The sequence below is a fragment of the Oncorhynchus nerka genome, linkage group LG15 (genome assembly GCF_034236695.1).
Source record: "Oncorhynchus nerka isolate Pitt River linkage group LG15, Oner_Uvic_2.0, whole genome shotgun sequence".
In the NCBI taxonomy this organism is placed as follows: Eukaryota; Metazoa; Chordata; class Actinopteri; order Salmoniformes; family Salmonidae; genus Oncorhynchus; species Oncorhynchus nerka.
In genome coordinates, this window is record NC_088410.1 from 90,307,832 (window position 1) to 90,321,299 (window position 13,468).

Here is a 13,468-nt window from a genome sequence, read left to right on the forward strand (position 1 = left end):
CTGAAGGCAATATAATCATGATCTTAGAATGCAATTAGTTTAATCAGATGGGTCTGCTAGGGATGGGGGAAAAAGTGTGACACCACTTCAGCCTCAGAGGACTCGAGTTGCCCATCCCTGGTCTAGGGGCTATGTAGCTTATTATCTGTCATGTTAGGAGTTGTGTTGCGCTGTTATGTGGACACTTGAATGTATCTTTACAGTTGAGCTTCCCTGGTCGAAACTTTAAACTACCCCCCCCCCCCAAAAAAAAAAATATGAATCAGGAACATTTATTCTACTGTCAAAATGGACAACAAAGTGTAAACTTGATGCACCGATACCTCTTGCCATGCGTCAGCAAAGAAAATAGTTCATGGCTTGGGTGGTTGGGGTCTTTAATGATTTTCCGGCCCTTCTTTTCACTCCGCCTAATATAGAGGTCCTGGATGGCAGGGAGCTCAGCCCCAGTATTGTACCGTGCTGTCCGCCTAACCCTTTGTGGAGCCATGCGATTGAAGGCAGTGCTATTGCATACCAAGCAGTGATGCAGGAGGGCCCAAGCCAAACTTTTCCAACCTCCTGAGGGGGAAAAGGCACTGTCATGCCTTCTTCACGACTGTGTGTGTAGACCATTTTAAGTTCTTAGTAATTTGAACAGCCAAGACAAGTGTCGATGATTCATGATTTCGACTGGCTGGGAAAAGATGTCAGTCTCGTCCTGACATGTTCATTTTCTAAATAGGACACTGGAGATCGAATTTCAATATTGAAACTATGTTGCAAATATCGAGTCACAGACAGCAACATTTGTACAACCCCGAATCGTTGAATCGTTGTTTTTTTTATCCTGTATTTTCCTTACATTGACAACCGGAGAGTAGAAAAGCATCAGGCTTCTTCCGACAATCCTCATTCCTCTCACCTCGTAAATCTGTCATCAGTATGCATAACTTTTTAATATGAAAACCCGCCTCTTTTTGTCCAATTGCTCACCTGGCAGGTAGCCTAGCGGTTACAGAGTTGAGCCAGCAACTGGAGAGTTTTCTCTGACATGAAAAATCTTGTGGGAAGTGAGCTGGCAACCAAAGGGTTGCTGGTGTCAAATCCTAGATTACCTGCTGTTGTGCCCTTGAACAAGGCACTTAACCCCCCACAACAACAGCTGCTCAGTGTGACAGTCCTCTGCACCTCTCCAAAAACCTGTATGTGTGTCTTTAGGAGCGGTTGGGTTAAAAGCAGAAGTCATATTTCATTTGTACCTTGTATACAATTGACAAATAAAGTTATCTTATTGTGATAATCCTTGTTCCTCTCACCCTATAAATCTATCATCCATAACTTTTTTAATATGAAAACCAGTATCCTTTTGTCAAACCGCTCACCCTTGTCAGGATTTGAACTTGTAGAAGGGTAAATGTGTTAAGCCTAAACACCACAGAAGTTAAATCTTGTTTATCTGAAATAATAGAAATGGCTTATTCTATACATGTAACATAAAGTTCACATCGAAAACGTAATGTTAGCTATGTTGTTTTGATTGTAAATCAAGGAAGTAATTGAAGTAACAGAATTGGAGGAAGACGTGCGAATGACAAATATACTCTAATTGTTGAAAGGCACTTCCATCACACATAAAACAAAATATAAAACAGTTCATCATATAACATTATTACACCACTACATATCTACAATACAAAATGTATACCACCATACAACAATATTACAATGTACGTGTGTGTAGAGTGCATTTGCTGGTGTTTGTGTCTGTACCTTTGTGTGTGTCTCGTCACAGTATCTGCTGTTCCATAAGGTGTATTTGTATATGTTTTTTTTACCTGATTCTACTGCGTGCATCAGTTACCTGATGTGGAATAGAGTTCCATGTAGTTATGGCTCTATGTAGTACTGTGCGCCTCTCATAGTCTGTTCTGGACTTGGGGATTGTGAATAGACCTGGTGGCATGTCTTGTGTGGTATGCATGGGTGTCCGATCTGTGTGCTTATAGTTTAAACAGACACTTTGGTGAATTCAGCATATCAACACTTCTTACAAAAACAAGTAGTGATGAAGTCAATCTCGCCTCCACTTTGAGCCATGAGAGATATGCATATCATTAATATTACTTCTAGTCTCTGCTAGGTAAAGCCCCGTCGGCCCGAGAATTGAACCCTGTGGCACACCCATAGAGACTGTCAGAGGTCCGGACAACAGGCCCTCCGATTTGACACACTGAACTCTATCAGAGAAGAAGTTGGTAAACCAGGCGAGGCAATCATTTGAGAAACCAAGGCTGTCGAGTCTGCCAATAAGAATGTTGTGATTGACAGAGTCGAAAGCCTTGGCCAGGTCAATGAATACGGCTGCACAGTAATGTCTCTTATTGATGGCGGTTATGATGTCGTTTAGAACCTTGAGCGTGGCTGAGGTGCACCCATGACCAGCTCTGAAACCAGATTGCATAGTGGAGAAGATATGGTGGGATACAAAATGGTCAGTAATCTGTTCGTTAACTTGGCTTTCGAAGACCTTAGAAAGACAGGGTAGGATAGATATAGGTCTGTAGCAGTTTGGGTCTAGAGTGTCACCCCCTTTGAAGAGGGGGATGACCGCGGCAGCTTTCCAATCTTTGGGAATCTCAGACGAAACGAAAGAGAGATTGAACAGGCTAGTAATAGGGGTTGCAACACTTTCGGCAGATCATTTTAGAAAGAGAGGGTCCAGATTGTCTAGCCCAGCTGATTTGTAGGGGTCCAGATTTTGCAGCTCTTTCAGAACATCAGCTATCTGGATTTGGGTAAAGGAGAAATGGTGGGGGCTTTGGCGGGTTGCTGTGGAGGGTGCCGGGCAGTTGACCGGGGTAGGGGTAGCCATGTGGAAAGCATGGCCAGCTGTAGAGAAATGCTTATTGAAATTCTCAATTATAGTGGATTTATCAGTGGTGACAGTGTTTCCTAGCCTCAGAGCAGTGGGCAGCTTGGAGGAGGTGCTCTTATTCTCCATGGAATTTACAGAACTGTCCCAGAACTTTTTTGAGTTAGTACTACAGGATGCACATTTCTGTTTGAAAAAGCTTGCCTTAGCTTTTCTAACTGCCTGTGTATATTTGTTCCTAACTTCCCTGAAAAGTTGCATATCAAGGGGGCTATTTGATGCTAATGCAGAATGTCACAGGATGTTTTTGTGCTGGTCAAGGGCAGACAGGTCTGGAGTGAACCAAGCACGATATCTATTCCTAGTACTACATTTTTTGAGAGGGGCATGCTTATTTAAGATGGTGATGAAGGCATTTTTAAAGAATAGCCAGGCATCCTCTACTGACGGTATGAGGTCAATGTCATTCCAGGATACCCCGGCCAGGTCGATTAGAAAGGCCTGCTCGCAGAAGTGTTTCAGGGAGCGTTTGACAGTGTTGAGGGGTGGTCGTTTGGTCGCAGACCCATTACGGATGCAGGCAATGATGGCAGTGATCGCCGAGATCTTGATTGAAAACAGCAGAGGTGTATTTAGAGGGCGAATTAGTTAGGATGACATCTATGAGGGTGCCCGTGTTTACTGATTTGGGGTTGTACCTGGTAGGTTCATTGATCATTTGTGTGAGATTGAGGGCATCAAGCTTAGTTTGTAGGATGGCCGGGGTGTTAAGCATGTCCCAGTTTAGGTCACCTTGTAGCACGAGCTCAGAAGATAGATGGGGGGCAATCAATACACATATGGTATCGAGGGCACAGCTAGGGGCAGAGGGAGGTCTATAGCAAGCGGCAACAGTGAGAGACTTGTTTCTGGAAAGGTGAATTTTTAGAACTAGAAGCTCAAATTGTTTGGGTACAGACTTAGATAGCTTGCAGAGTTCTGTATTACTATCTTTGCAGTAGATTGCAACACCGCCCCCTTTGGCAGTTCTATCTTGGCGGATAACGTTATAGTTAGCAATGGAGATTTCAGGGTTTTTGGTGGTTTTCCTAAGCCAGGATTCAGACACGGCTAAGACATCTGGGTTGGCAGAGTGTGCTAAAGCAGTGAGTAAAACAAACTTAGGGAGTAGGCTTCTAATGTTATCATGCATGAAACCAAGGCTTTTACGTTAACAGAAGTCAACAAATGAGAGCACCTGGGGGGGTGGGAGTGGAGCTTGGCACTGCAGGACCTGGATTAACCTCCACATCACCAGAGGAACAGAGGAGAAGTAGGATAAGGTTAAGGCTAAAGACTATATGAACTGGCCGTCTAGCACTTTCAGAACAGAGAGTAAAAGGAGCAGGTTTCTGGGCACGATAGCATAGATTCAAGGCATAGTGTACAGACAAAGGTAAGGTAGGATGTGAGTACATTGGAGGTAAACCTAGGCATTGAGTAATGAAGAGAGAGATATAGACTCTAGAGATGTTTAAACCAGGTGATGTCATCGCATATGTAGGAGGTGGAACAACATGGTTGACTAAGGCATATTGAGCAGGGCTAGAGGCTCTACAGTGAAATAAGACAGTAATCACTAACCAGGACAGTAATGGGCAAGGCATATTGATATTAGAGAGGCATGCGTAGCCAAGTGAACATATGGGTCCAGTGAGTGGTTGGGCTGGCTGGGGACACAGCGATTCAGACAGTTAGCAGGCTGATGCTAACAAGCTAGCAGCTAGTAGACCGGGGCAAGCTAGCAGTTAGCAGGCTGGGTTAGCAAGCAAGCAAGCAAGCAGTTAGCATGGGCTAGCAGTTACAGACCGGGCAGGTAAGCTAGCAGTTAGCAGGCCGGGGCCGGCAGCTAGCAGTTAGTAGACCGGGGCAAGCTAGCAGTTAGCAGGCCGGGTTAGCAAGCAGTTACCAGGGGCTAGCAGTTAGCAGACCGGGTTAGCAAGCAAGCAGTTAGCAGACTGGGCCCGGCAAGTTAGCAGTTAGCAGACCGGGTTAGCAAGCAGGCAGATAGCAGGGGCTAGAAAGTTAGCCTTTCGGGGACGTCACGATGGGGGTAGGTCTGTTTTTGCCTCTTCGTGCGGTGACGTCGATAGACCAGTCGTGGAATTAGTAGGGTTCCAAGTAGCTCTAGGTAGCTAGCAGGCCTAGCTGGTTAGCATAATGGACCTTCAGCGGGCGTCCCGCCTGAGTGGACTGCGAAGGAGGTGCTAATGAACATTGTTCAGTGCCTCTGTGTTCAGCTTCTTCAAAAGGTAATGGTATTGTGAGCTTCCGTAGTTTCCCGGTCGATGTAGAGCTCAGAAAAAGGTGGTTGGTGGCAGTACGTCGTGACAACAGCTACAATAGCAGCTAAATCATGTCTAGTGCTACTTGATGCTTAGAGAAGATGGGCAATAATAGTAATGAGCTTTTTTGGTATTCATATAGTCTGGGTCTGTCTTTAGGTTTTGCAAGCTACACCCACCTGATGTCCTTCTGGCACTTGATTGAGCGGGCAGCAGAGACCAGGTTTATAAGAGTCACAAGCACCAATCCATCTGAAACAAGTGTTACTCGAAGAAAACCAGTAAGGGACAACTTCATTAAATACAGTACTTATAGAATATTATTTGATCTTACTGTAATTGTTAAACATTATTTACTTTTTGTGTTATGGACAATATATTGTACTAAAACGGTTTTCTTTATGTTCAGACACGGCCATCAATCAACAATTTCTTCTTGTTTTTGACTCATCTGTCGCTGGGTCTGAAGCCGAAGGGTTTGGCCCATCGGTTCAGCATCCACCAATCGTCTCGTGTCATCATTGTATGCTGGATCTGTGAGATCTTCAAGCAGTCTGGAATTATTTCCTTACTCAACTGACATGGCCATTGTGGTGGATGAGGGCTTTCTCGTAGATGACATTGTTCCGTGCAAGGTCTACCGGCCAGCCTTTCTGTCAAGACGCACACAGATGCCAGTGCATGAGGTTAGGGAGACCCAATCCATTGCCAGGCTGAGAGTGCTTGTTGAAAGAATGATCCGCTGAGTAAAGGAACACAAGCTGTTTGACACAGTCATCCCCCTAACAATCTCAGGCAGCATCAACCAATTATTTGTGGTGGCATGCTTGTTGGTCAACAATCAAAACGGACCTTTGGTCAGTGCATGGGCCAAGCCAGTGTAAATGTACATGTGTTTATTTACTAGCAGAAAAATAAGAATTTGTTTATATATGACATGTATCAATAATGTGTGTGGAGCTTGTATTGGCTGTAATTAGGCAAGGAGTTGGGGGAGGGAAAGATATCAAGTAAACACAGAATATCCAGAATGCAAGATTGAATACAATGTTAGAGATGTGTAATTGATTAACTGAACTGTTGAACATTTGCTGAAATATTTGTTTTAAACAAATCTATTCCACTGTAGTTTTCTTCACAAGAACATCAATACTTATTTTTCACGACACCACTAAACTTGACACCCATGCAGGGGATCCATTCAGGTGCGAGATAAACACTTCTGCAAGTAATGGTAAAAATAAGTGGTCAACCTTCTCTCTTATAGTTTTTGAAACCTGTAGATCTTGATATATCCTTTCAACTAGGATGTGCTCCTGTGCACAGATGATAAAGTCACACCAGCTACAACCTGTGTGGTGGAAAATCGGTTCAAATATGACGCAATCAAGAACTTTGTGAAAATCAAATAGACTTTTAATACAACAGTATCGCAAGCCGGAGTGGTCCGCGGAACACACACTTTTTCAGAGCACTCGCTCTGATTTTATACACACACACAACATATGAGTTCATCCTACATGCAAATGAAGTTACATCCCAATCCGTGCGTCCTGCTTGTTCAGCCCAATAACGCCCATATCTGCTTTCCTTCAGATTATAATGATGACAAGACCCTTGCTTTGCCCCTGCACTCAGCTCAATGCGTTCTTCTGTATGTGTGTTATCTAAGGTCAGCAGACTATGTGTCTCCTCTGTTTTTAGCGTGCTCAGCTATACTAAAAATACTATACATTCCTCTATTTTCTAGGCTTGCTTTGTCCCTGCATTTAGCTTAATGCATTCTTTATCTTGGATCAGCAGACTATGTGTTCCAGCTGTCCCATACTCTCATGGCCTTACTCTGGCTTCCTGTCCTATACAATAGACAATGCCTTTTACCAGAATGGTAAATGTACTCTATAAGTGTATCTTTCTTTTGTGTTACATTATTTATGATCTTCCATATATGTACATAATTTCTCCCATACCTGTGAGAAGGATTTGACCTTGTACCTGCCAGTAGTAAGCATGAGATCTCTTCAACATCTCCATTCTGTATCTTCAGGTAAGGACTTCAGCTCTCCATTCTGTATCTTCAGGTAAAGACTTCAGCTCTCCATTCTGTATCTTCAGGTAAGGACTTCAGCTCTCCATTCTGTATCTTCAGGTAAGGACTTCAGCTCTCCATTCTGTATCTTCAGGTAAGGACATCAGCTCTCCATTCTGTATCCTCAGATAAGGACATCAGCTCTCCATTCTGTATCCTCAGAAAAGGACATCAGCTCTCCTTTCTGTATCTTCAGGTAAGGACTTCAGCTATCCATTCTGTATCTTTAGGTAAAGACTTCAGCTCTCCATTCTGTATCTTCAGGTGAGGGCAGTCAACATAACTTGGTACATTTGGGTACTTGACCTCTGAGAGTCCAAAGTGAGGTCGCACACTGGGATCAAATGTGATGCCATCTGGAGAGGATCCTAACCACGGGGAATCTGGCTGCACTACGAAGCCACACGGAAAGAAGTTAACATTCTTCAGTGTGCAGTACTCCTGTACATCCGCTAGCCCCCTCTTTATCTCTTGGTCTGCATACCAGGCATGTATCCATTGAGTGCTTTGTAGAGAGAACTTCTGTAAAACATTTTCAAATCAAATCAAATGTATTTATATAGCCCTTCTTACATCAGCTGATATCTCAAAGTGCTGTACAGAAACCCAGCCCAAAACCGCAAACAGCAAGCAATGCAGGTGTAGAAGCACGGTGGATAGGAAAAACTCCCTAGAAAGGCCAAAACCTAACAAGAAACCTAGAGAGGAACCAGGCTATGAGGGGTGGCCAGTCCTCTTCTGGCTGTGCCGGGTGGAGATTATAACAGAACATGACCAAGAGTTCATAAATGACCAGCATGGTCAAATAATAATAATCACAGTAGTTGCCAAGGGTGCAGCAAGTCAGCACCTCAGGAGTAAATGTCAGTTGGCTTTTCATAGCCGATCATTAAGAGTATCTCTACCGCTCCTGGTGTCTCTAGAGACTTGAAAACAGCAGGTCTGGGACAGGTAGCACGTCCGGTGAACAGGTCAGGGTTCCGTAGCCGCAGGCAGAACAGTTGAAACTGGAGCAGCAGCACGGCCAGGTGGACTGGGGACAGCAAGGAGTCATCATGCCAGGTAGTCCTGAGACATGGTCCTAGGGCTCAGGTCCTCAGAGAGAGAGAGAAAGAAAGAGAGAAAGAGAGAATTAGAGGAGAAGTACTCCAGGTATACTAAACTGACCCTAGCCCCCCGACACATAAACTACTGCAGCATAAATACTGGAGGCTGATGATAGCCCCGGACAGGGCCAAACAGGAAGGATATAACCCCACCCACTTTGCCAAAGCACAGCCCCCACACCACTAGAGGGATATCTTCAACCACCAACTTACCATCCCGAGACAAGGCTGAGTATAGCCCACAAAGATCTCCGCCAAGGCACAACCCAAGGGAGGGCGCCAACCCATTTTAAAACCTTAAAATCAGGTTGGAGAGATTATTATGACAAAGACTCATGTAACTTGTCCAGAAACAGCACAAACCTGAAAGTTAAAATAAAATGGATTAAAATATACAGATTTATAGATTATTATATATTTCCCCCCAGTCTTTGTCCTATACATTTTTCATTACTTCGTAAAGACGCCACTGTTTAGGCTTATCATCTGGAAACAAAAAATCACAAGAAAATGTTTTCTAAAATTGTTCCATTCTAGGAACCTCCAATTTACCTTATTCCATCAGCACACGAGTTAGTAGGTTTACAGAACTCTATCCCATCAACCGGACCTGGCTTCACACCCTAATTAACAAGGATTTACTATTACATAGGCAGAATACTTTTCAGGTGCATTTTTTACGGATATTGATAGACTCACAAGTGTTCATGGCTTGTGCCAACACTGTTCTGTGTCTGTGCAGCTGTGAACTGGTGGTGCAGCAGGAATGTTTAGTTGAGAGTAGTGCGTTGTCTGGTAAAGAAGGGACACCAGATGAATGCACATAGCACTTCCTGCAACACAGGAGCAGTGGCTTTGGACCACCGTCACTGGTACGGAGAGCTTTAACACCATCTGTGAAGTGAAGATAAGTGTTATGAAAGACTGGAGTGAGAAACAAGAATGATGCGGCCCATAAATAACAATAAACATAGGAGCTCATTTAACTATACAGGAATACATTGTGTTTCAGTAACAAAACTACCAAACACTGCATCAACAGATCTTTACCAAATGACCTGTTAAGTGGGCAATTCTAAATTGGGATTGGGACCCATCATTAATATCTATCTATTGTTAAGATTAAACGTTGACACTGTCTCCAACACACCATGGTGACAGTATCTCACAGGAGATGTTCTAAGGTTTGCTAGTAGCTATCTATAACCTTTCCCTCTTCCTCATGGACCTGTGACAGGCAGCCCTCACAGTGATCTCCCCTGTCAATATATCTTTGTTAGTTATCAAATCAAATTTTATTTGTCACATACACATGGTTAGCAGATGTTAATGTGAGTGTAGCGAAATGCTTGTGCTTCTAGTTCCGACAATGCAGTAATAACCAACAAGTAATCTAACTAACAATTCCAAAACTACTGTCTTATACACAGTGTAAGGGGATAAAGAATATGTACATAAAGATATATGAATGAGTGACGGTACAGAGCAGCATAGGCAAGATACAGTAGATGGTATCGAGTACAGTATATACATATGAGATGAGTATGTAAACAAAGTGGCATAGTTAAAGTGGCTAGTGATACATGTATTACATAAGGATGCAGTAGATGATATAGAGTACAGTATATACGTATACATAAGAGATGAATAATGTAGGGTATGTAAACATTATATTAGGTAGCATTGTTCAAAGTGGCTAGTGATATATTTTACATCATTTCCCACCAATTCCCATTATTAAAGTGGCTGGAGTTGAGTCAGTGTGTTGGCAGCAGCCACTCAATGTTAGTGGTGGCTGTTTAACAGTCTGATGGCCTTGAGATAGAAGCTGTTTTTCAGTCTCTCGGTCCCAGCTTTGATGCACCTGTACTGACCTCGCCTTCTGGATGATAACGGGGTGAACAGGCAGTGGCTCGAGTGGTTGTTGTCCTTGATGATCTTTATGGCCTTCCTGTAACATTGGGTGGTGTAGGTGTCCTGGAGGGCAGGTAGTTTGCCCCCGGTGATGCGTTGTGCAGACCTCACTACCCTCTGGAGAGCCTTACGGTTGTGGGCGGAGCAGTTGCCGTACCAGGCGGTGATACAGCCCGCCAGGATGCTCTCGATTGTGCATCTGTAGAAGTTTGTGAGTGCTTTTGGTGACAAGCCGAATTTCTTCAGCCTCCTGAGGTTGAAGAGGCGCTGCTGTGCCTTCTTCACAATGCTGTCTGTGTGAGTGGACCAATTCAGTTTGTCTGTGATGTGTATGCCGAGGAACATAAAACTTACTACCCTCTCCACTACTGTTCCATCGATGTGGATAGGGGGTTGTTCCCTCTGCTGTTTCCTGAAGTCCACAATCATCTCCTTAGTTTTGTTGACGTTGAGTGTGAGGTTATTTTCCTGACACCACACTCCGAGGGCCCTCACCTCCTCCCTGTAGGCCGTCTCGTCGTTGTTGGTAATCAAGCCTACCACTGTTGTGTCGTCCGCAAACTTGATGATTGAGTTGGAGGCGTGCGTGGCCACGCAGTCGTGGGTGAACAGGGAGTACAGGAGAGGGCTCAGAACGCACCCTTGTGGGGCCCCAGTGTTGAGGATCAGCGGGGTGGAGATGTTGTTGCCTACCCTCACCACCTGGGGGTGGCCCGTCAGGAAGTCCAGTACCCAGTTGCACAGGGCGGGGTCGAGACCCAGGGTCTCAAGCTTGATGACGAGCTTGGAGGGTACTATGGTGTTGAATGCCGAGCTGTAGTCGATGAACAGCATTCTCACATAGGTATTCCTCTTGTCCAGATGGGTTAGGGCAGTGTGCAGTGTGGTTGAGATTGCATCGTCTGTGGACCTATTTGGGCGGTAAGCAAATTAGAGTGGGTCTAGGGTGTCAGGTAGGGTGGAGGTGATATGGTTCTTGACTAGTCTCTCAAAGCACTTCATGATGACGGAAGTGAGTGCTATGGGGCGGTAGTCGTTTAGCTCAGTTACCTTAGCTTTCTTGGGAACAGGAACAATGGTGGCCCTCTTGAAGCATGTGGGAACAGCAGACTGGTTTAGGGATTGATTGAATATGTCCGTAAACACACCGGCCAGCTGGTCTGCGCATTGTCTGAGGGCGCGGCTGGGGATGCCGTCTGGGCCTGCAGCCTTGCGAGGGTTAACACGTTTAAATGTTTTACTCACCTCGGCTGCAGTGAAGGAGAGTCCGCATGTTTTCGTTGCAGGCCGTGTCAGTGGCACTGTATTGTCCTCAAAGCGGGCAAAAAAGTTATTTAGTCTGCCTGGGAGCAAGACATCCTGGTCCGTGACTGGGCTGGTTTTCTTCTTGTAGTCCGTGATTGACTGTAGACCCTGCCACATACCTCTTGTGTCTGAGCCGTTGAATTGAGATTCTACTTTGTCTCTATACTGACGCTTAGCTTGTTTGATAGCCTTGCGGAGGGAATAGCTGCACTGTTTGTATTCGGTCATGTTACCAGTCACCTTGCCCTGATTAACCTCTTAAGTCGACCCTCTACTTTTTTGAACATTCTGTTAAAAATCGCGCAACATTTCAGTGCCCTGCTACTCATGCCAGGAATATAGTATATGCATTTGCTTAGTCTGTGTGGATAGAAAACACTCAGATGTTTATAAAACTGGTTAAATCACTGCTGTGGCTTTACCAGAACGGCATTTACATCGAAAAGCACAGGAAAAACTGATCACTGAAAATGGGAAAATATATCCATGCGCTACTTGAACCCATTGATAAAGGTGAACCACAATTAATTGACTGAGGTTGCAGTACCTACAGCTTCCACACGGTGTCTAGAGTCTTGTCATTTCCCTTCGAGTTTTTTCTTGGTCAAACACATGCAGGGCACCGTATCTCCTCAGGTCTAGGACCGGATATTTTCGTGGAGTTTCTAGCCGGACATTTTTCCAGACGGACAGCTAATGATCTTTACATCGCCTCCTGATGAATTTTATCGCTTATTAACGTTTACTAATACCAAAAGTTGCATTACAAACTTATTTCGAAGTGTTTTGTGAAAGTTTATCGTCGACTTTTTGAATTTTAAAAAATGACGTTACGTTTTGAAACAATGTTTTTTTCGTTTATCACACAGTCTACATATAACGATATCTAGGCTTTATATGGACCGATTTAATCGAAATAAAGACCCAAATAGTGTTTATGGGACATCTAGGAGTGCCAACAAAGAAGATGGTGAAAGGTAATGAATGTTTTCTATTTTATTGTGCGGTTTGTGTAACGCCGAAATGCTAATTATTTTGTTTACGTCCCCTGCGGGTCTTTTGGGGTGTTACATGCTATCAGATAATAGCTTCTCATGCTTTCGCCGAAAAGCATTTTAAAAATCTGACTTGTTGCCTGGATTCACAACGAGTGTAGCTTTAATTCGATACCCTGCATGTGTATTTTAATGAACTTTTGAGTTTTAACTAATACTATTAGCATTTAGCGTAGCGCATTTGCATTTCCAGAGCTCTAGTTGGGACGCAAGCGTCCCGAGTAGAAGCAAGAGGTTAAAAGCAGTGGTTCGCGCTTTCAGTTTCACACGAATGCTGCCATCAATCCACGGTTTCTGGTTAGGGAATGTTTTAATCGTTGCTATGGGAACGACATCTTCAACGCAGGTTCTAATGAACTCGCACACCAAATCAGCGTATTCGTCAATGTTGTTATCTGACGCAATACGAAACATATCCCAGTCCACGTGATGGAAGCAGTCTTGGAGTGTGGAATCAGCTTGGTCGGACCAGCGTTGGACAGACCTCAGCGTGGGAGCTTCTTGTTTTAGTTTCTGTCTGTAGGCAGGGATCAGCAAAATGGAGTCGTGGTCAGATTTTCCAAAAGGAGGGCGGGGCAGGGCCTTATATGCGTCGTGGAAGTTAGAATAACAATGATCCAAGGTTTTTCCGGCCCTGGTTGCGCAATCGATATGCTGATACAATTTAGGGAGTCTTGTTTTCAGATTAGCCTTGTTAAAATCCCCAGCTTCAATGAATGCAGCCTCAGGATGTATGGATTCCAGTTTGCAAAGAGTCAAATAAAGTTTGTTCAGAGCCATCAATGTGTCTGTTTGGGGGGGAATATATACGGCTGTGATTA